Genomic DNA, 11339 nt, shown 5'->3' with positions numbered 1-11339 from the left:
GGGGATCATACACAACACTGTGAATCTCTATAATGTACAGCTTGCTTATCTCTGTACGTGTATGATAAATTACCTTTATTCTAAGTTGCAATTATACAACATAACTTCCAAAGCTATCTTGCTTATCTGGGATTCCTTTTGGCTTTTCTTCTGTCCTATTCTGATTTTATTTTTGGAACCCTATCTTAGCCCCTACTTTACCTCCCAAGTTACCCCCCTGCCATTGAAAAGAAAATATACAAAGTCAAGCAAACAAATTCCCACATTGGTCATGTCCAAAAAACATGTGTCCTATTCCACGTCTTGAGGCATCCCCTATTTATCCAGAGGGAGTCTGCTGGAATTGTGTCTGATTAATTAATTAAGCATTAGAGTGCTCCAGTCTTTCAGTTATTTTTCTTTATATTATTGTTATGACTATGTAAATGGTTCCCCTGGTTCTGCTTGGGAGGTGTCTTCTTATCTCTCTTTTTGAGGGTTAAAGTTGGTTCTTTCTAATTTCACTGCATTCAGTTTGGTTCAATCTTTGTAATTGTTCATAAGAGCGATTATTCATAATTTGGGGGGCACCTTTGGGTTTTCAAAGCATTTTCCCTACAATAAACTTCTAATGTAGGTAGTACAAGCGTCATTACCTCTTGTTTAGGGATAAGGAAACAACCAAAATCACTTAAGTGACCTTCTTGTTCCATCCTAGCACAAGGTGACTGATAATAGATGATCAGTAATATCTGTAGTCTAAAATGCTAGGCTTCTGTGAGCTTCTATGAATCTTTCAATTTCCTGCATATAGATTTCCAGTGGCAAATTTTGACTCCCACACTGACATCACTTTTCTACCCAAAATACTTCAGAACTATTTTCCCTTCTGTTTAAAGAATAAAAAATAATCTTAGTCATCTAAGCTAAGCATAATTATGAAGGCAAAAGGCTACTGCATAAATGTGATTAAAAACACTTTCTTGAATTATGTTTACCACTACTTTCCCTCTATAACAATTCATTTCATCACTGAGCCCAAGAGAACCACCATGCCATTGCATGCCTGGTTTCAGATTTTGGCCTCTGATGAGAAGGATGAGATTAATTTCCTTATCCTTTTCGGTTCTTTATTGACCTGAAGGAAATTACTTAAACCTTTGGTTAGACTCATATCTCCCCAAAAAGGAGAGTAGAAAGGTACTTAGTGTACAGTATGAATCACATATGGGACAGCTATTTATTTACTCTGCAACCAGTCAATCAAAAAAGTAATTTATTAAGCTCCTACTATATGTCAGAACCTGTGCTAGTTATACAAATACCAAAAAGGAAGAAATCTCTACTCAAAAGGAATTTCTATTTTAATGTAGAAGACAAGTGCAAATTAGATATGTATATAGGTGTATATGTTTACACCTATGTACATATATGTATACATATATGGAGGGAGAACATAAAAAATTAAAAATACAAATGCATTTTTGTCAATAAGCATTTATTAATGGGCAGGCACTGTGCTAAATGCTAGGTATACAAAGAAAGACAAAAGATAGTCCCTACCCTCAAGGAGCATACAGTCTAAGGGGGAAGACAATATGTAAGCAAATATATGCAAACAGGATACGTACAGTATAAATTGCAAATGTTCAACAGAGGTAAGGTATTAAAATTAATAGGGGCTGGGAAAGGTCTCCAGGAGGTGGCATTTTCAAAGTAGATAAATACAAGGTAGTCTGGGAGGGAGGATCGTTAGTAGCAGCTAGGAGAATTAGGAAAGGCTTTATGAAAAAGATAGTTCATAGGGGACATCTAGGTGGCACAGTGGATAGAGCACAGGCCCTGGAGTTAGGAGGACCTGAGTTCAAATGTGGAGTCAGACACTTAACACTTACTAGCTGTGTGACCTTGGGCAAGTCACTTAACCCTCATTGCCCTGCCAAAAAAAAAAAAAAAGATAGTTCATGATAGTATATTTTAAAGGAAGAGATTCTGCAAAGTAGAGATAAGGAGAGAATGCATTACAGGCATGTGGGGTGGCCATTCCAAAGGCGCAGAGAGAGGAGATATGAGTGGAGAGCAGAGAGAAAACCAGTTTGGCTAGATCACTGAGTACATGAGGAGAAATAATGTCTAATGAGGGTGGAAGGTTGAGGCCAGGCTGTGTAGGAATTTAAAGCTAAACAGCTCAAGCCCTTTGCCCCCCTTATCCTAACACCTCAGTTTGGATTACTCCAGCCATCTTTGTTCCTACACACATACTGCTGAAAGAAGCTGGAGGAAATCGTCAAACCATGCCAATTGAATGTCCTACAAATTTATGTTACATAATTTAATTCACATAAACTTGGTGAGGGGCCTCAATAGGCCAGGCAATTTTTTCTACACCTCCCTAAGGTATTCACTCTCCCACTCACCACAGTGGCTTTTTCAAATCTTTTAATTCCTCCTCAAACCACTCATGACTCCCTCCCTCCTCATCCTCTCAGCTGAGAACCTTGCCTCATTATTTCACTGAAGAAAAAAGAGAGAACATTTACCAAGAGCTTCCCCTTCTTCCCTCCTCCTCCTCATCTCATATGAAGATGTGACCCTTCTCCATGCAAGGTGAACTACATGGCCAAAGGATCACATTCCATCTTGTCTTCTCCAGGAAATTGCTCTCTATATTATTTCCACCTTATACCTGCCCACTGGCTATTTCTCCACTGCCTACAAACACGTCCTGGGCTGTTGCCTCTCTTCCCTACAGACTATCTTTCCTGGTAACCTCATCGGCCACCATGGATTCAATTTTCGTCTCTATGCTGATGATTCTCAAATCTATTCACCCATCTATAACTTCTCTGCTGACGTCCTGTCTCACGTCCCCAGCTGCCTATTGGTGATCTAGAACTGGGTATCATTCTGCAGACATCTTATACTCAACATGCCCAAACTGAAGTCTTGCCCCCTCCAAACACTCCCCACTTCCAAACTTCCCTATTACCGTGGCAGGCACTACCATGCTGCCAGTCACCCAGGCTTGCACCCTAGATGTCATCCTTGACTCCTCTCTCTCTCCCTGCTCCCCCTTGCCCCATATCCAATCTGTTTGTCAAGTCCTTGGAACCTTATTTTCATAAACATCTCTCATTTACCTTCCCCTTTTCTCCACCACTCTTGGTGCAGGCCCACATCGCCTTGTGTCTGGACTATCACAATAGCCTTTCGATTGCTCTTCCTGCTTCAAATCTCTTCTCACTGCAGTCAGATATCAAACCCATCTCACGACTCCAACCATGTCACCTCTATCCAGTAAACTCCATGTGCCCCCATCAACTCCAGGATGGAATATAAAATGCCCTGTCTGACATCCAAAGCCTTTCATAACCTGGACTCTTCCTGCTTTCCCAATCATCTTAGACCTTATTCCCACCCACCTCATGTACTCTGTGATTCAACCATACACTGACCTTCTTGCTGATCCTTGCCCAAGAAACTGACTCTAGGCATGTCCACCGCTAAGGAGCCATTTTACATTTCCGCGAGGCTCTGCACTATTACAGTAACTCCCTCCAGAACCATGTCCCCTCACAAGCCTGGCTGAGGGCTGAGTTCCTCTCCCCTACCAACACTTGGTTCCAACAAGGAGACCCAGGATCACTAGGCTTCTCAAACTCCGAAGCTTGCGTCTAAGGCCAGACACAACCATCTCAGGATCACCGTTCAGTCAGCCATATTTAACGGAGACACAGAATATCCAAGGCATCCATGGAGCCCAAGGCCCCTTGCTAGCCGAGTACCTGTTTAAGCTGCCACATGGACGCAGTCACCCTGAATAGGGCAAAGAAAGGTCACTTCCCCGCTCCTGACCAAACAAGATTGAACAGTCCCAGGGTGGAACCTCCCTTTCAATGATCAGTTGAATCAGACACCAATAAAGGGATTGTATCGATTAGAACTTGGCTATAAATTGTCCTGACTTCGATGCCACTTTGTAGCTATTATGCTATACTACCTCTCAAACTAAAATACAGTTCTATAAAACAGCACCAGTCAACCACAGATTTTAATTAGGTGTTTTCATTAATCCACAAAGAATATATTATTACAACCCAGGAGTGTATCCAGAACTGTGTTTGGAGCTTGGAAGTTGGTCTTTTATATCCAAGGATACCAGAGAGAGCTGGTGGATCTAGTTGTCAAGTGACATCTATGTTCCATAGCTGAGCCTTTTTCCTTAGTGACAAAAGGCTTGGAGACCTGGTATCCTAGCTCCCACCCTAAGTAGCTACGTCGCTGTGGACAAGTCATTGAGTCTCTGTTTCCTAAGCTATAAAATGGGGCTCATGGAACTCACACTATTTCACAAGGTTGTTAGGAGGGGAAGTGCTTTGAAAACCTTAAAAGTCTATAGAAACATAAGCTATGATAGTCATTATGGTGCCATACATTTCCCAGAAGCCCCAACAGAAATGCCACTTATTCAGCTGGTCTGCTGAGGGAAGGCATTCCAACTCTCAAACCCTGTCTGAATAGAGCCACGTTAAAAATCAATATATCTGGAATTGGTGTTTACTCACATGATGAAACTGATTTCCTTTTACTTACTTATTTAAGTTTCTACATACTTCTCATGTGTGACTCTAGTCATAGAATGGTTAAGAAGGAACAAATGGGGGAAAATTCCCCCAGAGATTAGCATAATAGGAAGAAGTACTAAAAAGATTTATTTATTGTTCTTGCTAAAGAAACAAGTTCAAGGGAGTTTGCAACAAAAATCATCAAACCAATTCATCAGTAAATATTTATTAAGCACCTGTTAGGTTGAGGGTTGCATTCTAGATTCTCTGGATCATACAAAGAAGATCCCTGACATCAACAAACTTACAAATAACTTTATATTGCTGGGACATGGGTTGTGGAACTAAAACCAGTCCAAATGGCCTTCCTGCCCTTGACATGTGAACGAGCTTGTCTGAAAGTTGAGCAACCAGTTTTCTCATATAGGACCAAATCTCAGGGTTATTCAAGATTTACTCAAGGCAATATGATGAAGGATGCTTTCCTGATAAATAATTGCTTTTCCTCCCATTAAAAGCTCTGCACATTTTGAAAACTGACGGTGGCTTTCTCTGAGGGTTTTCTCTGTAGTCCCAGTACTTCTGTTAAAAGAAGATGGGGGGGGGCAGCTAGATGGCGCAGTGGATAGAGCACCGGCCCTGGAGTCAGGAGTACCTGAGTTCAAATCCGGCCTCAGACACTTAACACTTAACACTTACTAGCTGTGTGACCCTGGGCAAGTCACTTAATCCCAATTGCCTCACTAAAAAAAAAAAAAATAGCACCAATAATTGGGGCAGCTAGGTGGCGCAGTGGATAGAGCACCGTCCCTGGAGTCAGGAGTACCTGAGTTCAAATCTGGCCTCAAACACTTTACACACTTACTAGCTGTAACAATTGCCTCACTTAAAAAAAAAAAAGAAGATGGGGGGGGGGGAGGCGGAGCCAAGATGGCGGAGGAGAGGCTGTGACTCCCACAAGCTCCAGATAAACCCGTCCATTCACACCCAAATAATGCGGTAAAAATCAAAACCCAGAATAGCCTAATGCACATAAGAACAGAGTGAGACTGTTTCTCCGCAAAAGAGGGCAATTCCAATCACCTACTGATCAGGCTGAACAGCTCAGCGCGCGGTCCAGACCCAGCCAGGGACACGGCTTCCAGCGCATGTCAGAGTCTTCAACACCAGCAGCTTCTGAGGCTCCGATCACGGACTGGTGAGGGGGTTCGGCGGTAGGCCAGGGTGAAGTGGAGGCAGTATCTACTGGAGTTGGAGCAAAGTGCCCTGGGTCTGAACCAGTGGGCTGAATCAAGTGGTGGTGGCCCAGTGGGGGAGGCACGCCAAGCTTCCGACCATAGAGAATCAGAGTTCAATCAGACTTCTGTTTCCGGGTCAAAGAGAAAGCGGCTGTGATTACTCACAAGCCAGGTAGGCTGAGAAGAAGCCCAATCATCCCCTGGGCCATGCTGTAGCATGAACAGTATGTCCTGGAAGCAGCGCTACACTTTAAGGAGTAAAAAGCCAAGAAACAGTAAGCCAGGATGAGTAGGTAGAGAAAGCAGAAGACCATCGAAAACTTCTCTGGGGGAAAGGTAGACCACAATACATCCTCAGAAGAATAAGATAATAATAGAGCCAAAGCTCCAACATCCAAAGCTTCCAAGAAAAATATGAACTGGTTTTAGGCCATGGAAGCTCTCAAAAGGGACTTTGAAGAGAAAGTAGGAGAAATAGAAAGAAGATGTAGAGAAAGAGAGGAAGGAATGGAAAGAGAAATGAGAGCAATGCAGGAGAGTCATGAGAAAAAAGTCAACAGTTTGAAAAGCCAAATAGAAAAGGAGATTAAAAAACTGTCTGCTGAAAATAACTGCCTAAGAATTAGGATTGAACAAATGGAAGCTAGTGACCTTATGAGAAACCAAGACACAGTAAAGCAAATCCAACTGAATGAAAAAATAGAGGGCAATGTGAAATATCTCCTTGGAAAAACAGCTGACCTAGAAAATAAATCTAGGAGAGATAATTTGAAAATCATTGGACTACCTGAAAACCATGACCAAAACAAGAGCTTAGACACCATCCTCCAAGGGATTGTGAGGGAAAATTGCCCTGATATTCTAGAAGCAGAAGCTAAAATAGAAATTGAAAGAATCCACCGATCACCTCCTAAAAGAGATCCCAAAAGGAAAACCTCCAGGAATATTATAGCCAAATTCCAGAACTCCCAGGTCAAGGAAAAAATATTGCAAGCAGCTAGAAAAAAGGAATTCAAATACTGTGGAGCTCCAATAAGGATAAAGCAAGATCTAGCAGCTTCTACATTAAAGGACCGGAGGGCATGGAATATGATATTCCAGAGGGCAAAGGAACTGGGACTACAGTCAAAAATCACATACCCAGAAAAACTGAGTATAATTTTTCAGAGGCAAACATGGAACTTCAAGGAGAAAGAAGACTTTCAGGCTTTTGTTATGAAAAGACCTGAACTGAATAGAAAATTTGACTTTCAAATACAACACCCTGGAGAAGTATAAAAAGATAAACAGGAAAAAGACTTCATGAGGGATATTAAAAGATCAAACTGTTTACATTCCTACATGGGAAGATAATACTTTGAAATCATAAGAACTTTCTCAGTAAGGATTTAACAGAGGACACAGGTCTGAACTGAATACGAAGGGATGTTATGTTTTGTTCTGTGTGGGGTGTCTTATGTCTGGGGCCGGATTTGGGCTTGGGGCCTCCTGGGTCCAGTGCTGGTGCATTGTCCACTGTGCCACCTAACTAACCCATAATGACATCCTTAAAATAGGGTTGAGGTGTAGGAGAAATAGACCGGGGGGAGGAGGGGGGAAGGGGAGAGATGGTCTGGGGAGAGGTTGTTCACATGAAGGAAACAAGAAAAAAGCTTATGGAGGGGAGGGGAAGAGGGGGAAGGAATTGGGGAGTGAGTGAGCCTTAATATCATCAGAATTGACTCAAAGAAGGACTAACATACATACCCAAGTGGGTATAGTAATATATTTTTGCCCTGAGAGAGGGGAGGGAGATAAGGGGGCAGGGAAGGAGAGAAGGGCAGATTCGGGGAGAGAGTAGTAAAAAGCAAAATACTTTTGAGGAAGGTAAAGATGTTCTGCATAACAGCACAAGTATGACATGTTGAATTGCTTGATTTCATAGGGAGGGTTGAGGGGAGAGGGAGGAAGAAAATTTGAAACATAGAATTAGCTCAAAGACCTTAAACTCATCAGAGAGGGCTCATGGAGGGAATAACATTCACACCCAATTGGGAGGAGTAATCTATTTAACCCTAAAGGAAAGTATGAGGGGAAGAGGATAAGGAAGTAAGGGTGAAAAAAAGGGAGCGCAGAGTAGAGGTGGAGACAGTCAGAAGTAAAACACTTTTGAGGAGGAATAGGGTAAAAGAAGATAGAAAATAGAGTAAATATCATGGGAAGGGAATAGGATGGAGGGCAATAGTTATGATGACTTTGCTGGGCTAATATGAAGAAAATTCTTTGTCAAGTTTAAGGTACTTTATTTAGGTTATGATGAACAGGATACTATCAGAAAAAACTGGAAAGACCTACATGAACTGAAGCAGAGTGAAATGCACTGTATACAAAATAACAGCAATAGTGTAAGATGATCTGCTGGGAAGCATGTGGTTATTTTCAGCAAGGCAATGGTCCAATATAATCCTGAAGGACTTATGAAAATGGCAACCCATCTACAGAGAAAGAAGTGATAGTATCTGAAAATAGATGGAAACACATTTTTTTTCTTTTCTTTTTTTTTTCTTTCTTTTTTTTTTTTTTGTGAGGCAATTGGGGTTGGGTGGCTTGCCTGGGGTCACGCGGCTGGTGAGTGTTGGGTGTCTGGGGCCGGATTTGGGCTTGGGTGCTCTTGCTTCCAGGGCCGGTGCTCTGTCCACTGCGCCACCTAGCTGCCCCTGGAAACACATTTTTTAAAAAAAAAATTTTTCTCTTTGACAATTCCTCAGTCTGAAGTTTGGGGAGTTTTTTTTGACTGTTTTCTCTCACAACCTGGCTAATGTGGGAATGTTTTCCATGACTACTCATGTATAACTTATTTTGAAATGCTTGAGTTCTAGTGGGTGGGGGGTGGGAATGGAGGAGGAAGAGAAGTTGGAACAATTTTTTTTTAAAAATTGATGTTAAAATTTGTTTTTACATATATTTTGGAAAATAAAATTCTATTCAAAAAAAAGAAGATAGAAGCTAAAACAAAGAGGACCCCCTTTGGTTATTGTCCCCTGAACCTATTCCTTTAGTTTTTATCTCAAAGCCACAGCTTTGTAGAGGTCTGGGTAGTCTCTGACTGTATCCAGTAAAACCTAGCTTCATTTATGAAAATATGTAGTCTGAGCAAGTACAAGTTGGGTGTTGGACTTAGAATCAGAGATTCCAGTGTGTTTGGATCCTATCTCTGACTCGTACCAGCTGTGTGACCATAGGCAAGTCACTTAGCCTTTTTGACACTCAGTTTACTTGTCTGTGAAATGGGGATCATAATACCTGCTCTGTCAGGATCAAATCAGATATATAGAAAGCATTTTGCAAACTTGTCAGTGCTCTGTAAGTATCCATTAAAGTTACGTTGCAGAAATTGCGTGATGGAACATAGTGCTCATGTGAGCTATGCTATCCTCACCAAAATAATGAGCTTCATTAGATCCATGAATGGCCCATCGTCTTTCTTTCCCCCAAAGTACCCACAGCACTTGCTCATAGCAGGTGTTTAATCAATATGAATAAATAAATGAATGAAAGAAAGAAAAATGACCCGTGAAGTAGTAATTATTTGCAGAGCATTGTGACAAGCACCAGGGATGCAAATAGTAACCTAATTTTACCAAGCATATAACCCCATTGCTTTATACATACCTCAAATAAGCCTTGCTTATTTGAACATAATGTTCTGCACACAGTAGGCAGTTAATAAATGATTGCTGAATGTGGAAGGAGGGCATTTTGGAATAGGAAGGGAAATATTTCTTGTCCCCTGGATCCCTCCCAAATTAAAGCATGGAACATATATTTAGGTAAACTAGGGATTCAAAAACAAGTCTCTTTCTTGGCTGTTTTTGTGGATTCTCTTTCTAGTCTATTAAGCAAAGATAGTTTTGTACAGTCAGGCTAATGAGAAGTTCCCTGTTTTGAGCTGCTCCTAAGAATTGCGATCCAGAGTTGCCAGGGCATTGCTCAGGCAGGATAAGCCACCATCTCGAAAAAAAGCCACCAGCCCATGCCGAAAAGGAAGGAAGGAAAAAAAGTCAACCAAAGGCCAGTCCCCACCTCTTGGGTAGAAGTTTGAAAGGGACAGATAAAGGCTTTACATAAGGAAAACATCAGAACTCTTCCATACAAGAATGGTTTAGCTTTGGAAAGTAATGGATCCCCCTCATTGGGCATGTTCAAGTGGAGCCTCAATGATCATCCTTTCAGAGTTGTTACAGAGGAGATTGGTGTGCAGAGAGAAATAGGCAAGACTAAATGATCACCAGGATCCCTTCCAGCTGTGAGTTTCTTTAATCCTATTGTTCAGGGACTTTAGATAATCCTGGTCCAGCCTCCTCATTTTAATTTTTTTTTAGTGAGGCAATTGGGGTTAAGTGACTTGCCCAAGGTCACATAGCCAGTACATGTTAAGTGTCTGAGGCCGGATTTGAACATAGGTCCTCCTGAATCCAGGGCCAGTGCTCTATCCACTGCACCACCTAGCTGCCCCTCAGCCTCCTCATTTTAGAACAAAAAAGTGATTTGTCCAAGGTTACAAAAAGTAGTAAATGACAGAGCAAGGATTAGAACCCAGGCCTTCTGATTGCCATTGTGATGTTTTATTATAATCACACCACAGTGTGTAACTACTAGTTATATTGAGGTTTATGAAGCACTTTCCTCACAACACCTATATGAGTTAGGTAGGTCAGGTACTAGTAAACTTATTTTATATATGGGGAAACTGAGGCTCAGAGGAGCTCAATGATTTGCCCATGGTCACACGACCGGTAAGAGTAAGAATTGAGATTTGAATCCAGGACACTTCATTTCAATTCCAAAACTCCATTTATTACATTACACTGCCTTCCAGAGACGAGTGATTTAATGCAGTCTTCTGAAATTTCTGAGTAAAGGCAACATTTATTATAAGGAGATTGGGGGGGCAGGGAAATGAGGGTTAAGTGATTTGCCTAGGGTCATACAACTAGTAAGTGTCAAGTGTCTGAGGCCAGATTTGAACTCGGGTCCTCCTGAATCCAGGGTCGTTGCTCTATCCACTGCGTCACCTAGTTTTCCCCAGGAGATTTGTTTTTAACAAAAAATAAAAAATACTTTCATATGGTTTTGACCCTATTGGGGGAGATGAAGTGTGTGTCTATTTTGCACACTAACACAACTGGAAGTATGAGGCAGGAGCCTGTAATCTGCACATATCTCCAACTCTGTTAATATGGTCATGGTCCAGAACTTAATCACTATGTATTAATGAGGTATTAAAGTAATGGTAAAGCCATGCCTGTGTCCTGATCCCTTTATGAGGTGTGAACAACTGTCTGAATGAATCAAGAAGAGAAGAATAGATTGGATAAGCAAACAAATTAGCCATACCTGTAAGGGCATTAAAGAACTAAGCCCTGGATGAATTTCAGCAGTTAGAGAATTGAAGACAATGCCTGGGAGGGAGGCCTACCCCACAACAACTATACAGGGTGCTTTAAAGGGGAGCCACTGAATCAATAGAAGATATTTCATCCAGCAGAGAGCAAAGACATACACTGCAGACAGATGC

At 41.6% G+C, this 11339-nt stretch overlaps 1 protein-coding gene across 1 annotated transcript in view; it reads left to right on the top strand.

Moving 5' to 3' along the window:
* The window catches only part of HYDIN (HYDIN axonemal central pair apparatus protein), a 589624-nt gene that overhangs the window by 374595 nt on the left and 203690 nt on the right, over positions 1 to 11339 (top strand).

This window comes from Dromiciops gliroides, chromosome 2 (genome assembly GCF_019393635.1).
Source record: "Dromiciops gliroides isolate mDroGli1 chromosome 2, mDroGli1.pri, whole genome shotgun sequence".
NCBI lineage: Eukaryota > Metazoa > Chordata > Mammalia > Microbiotheria > Microbiotheriidae > Dromiciops > Dromiciops gliroides.
This window is presented reverse-complemented; position numbering and strand designations above follow the sequence as displayed.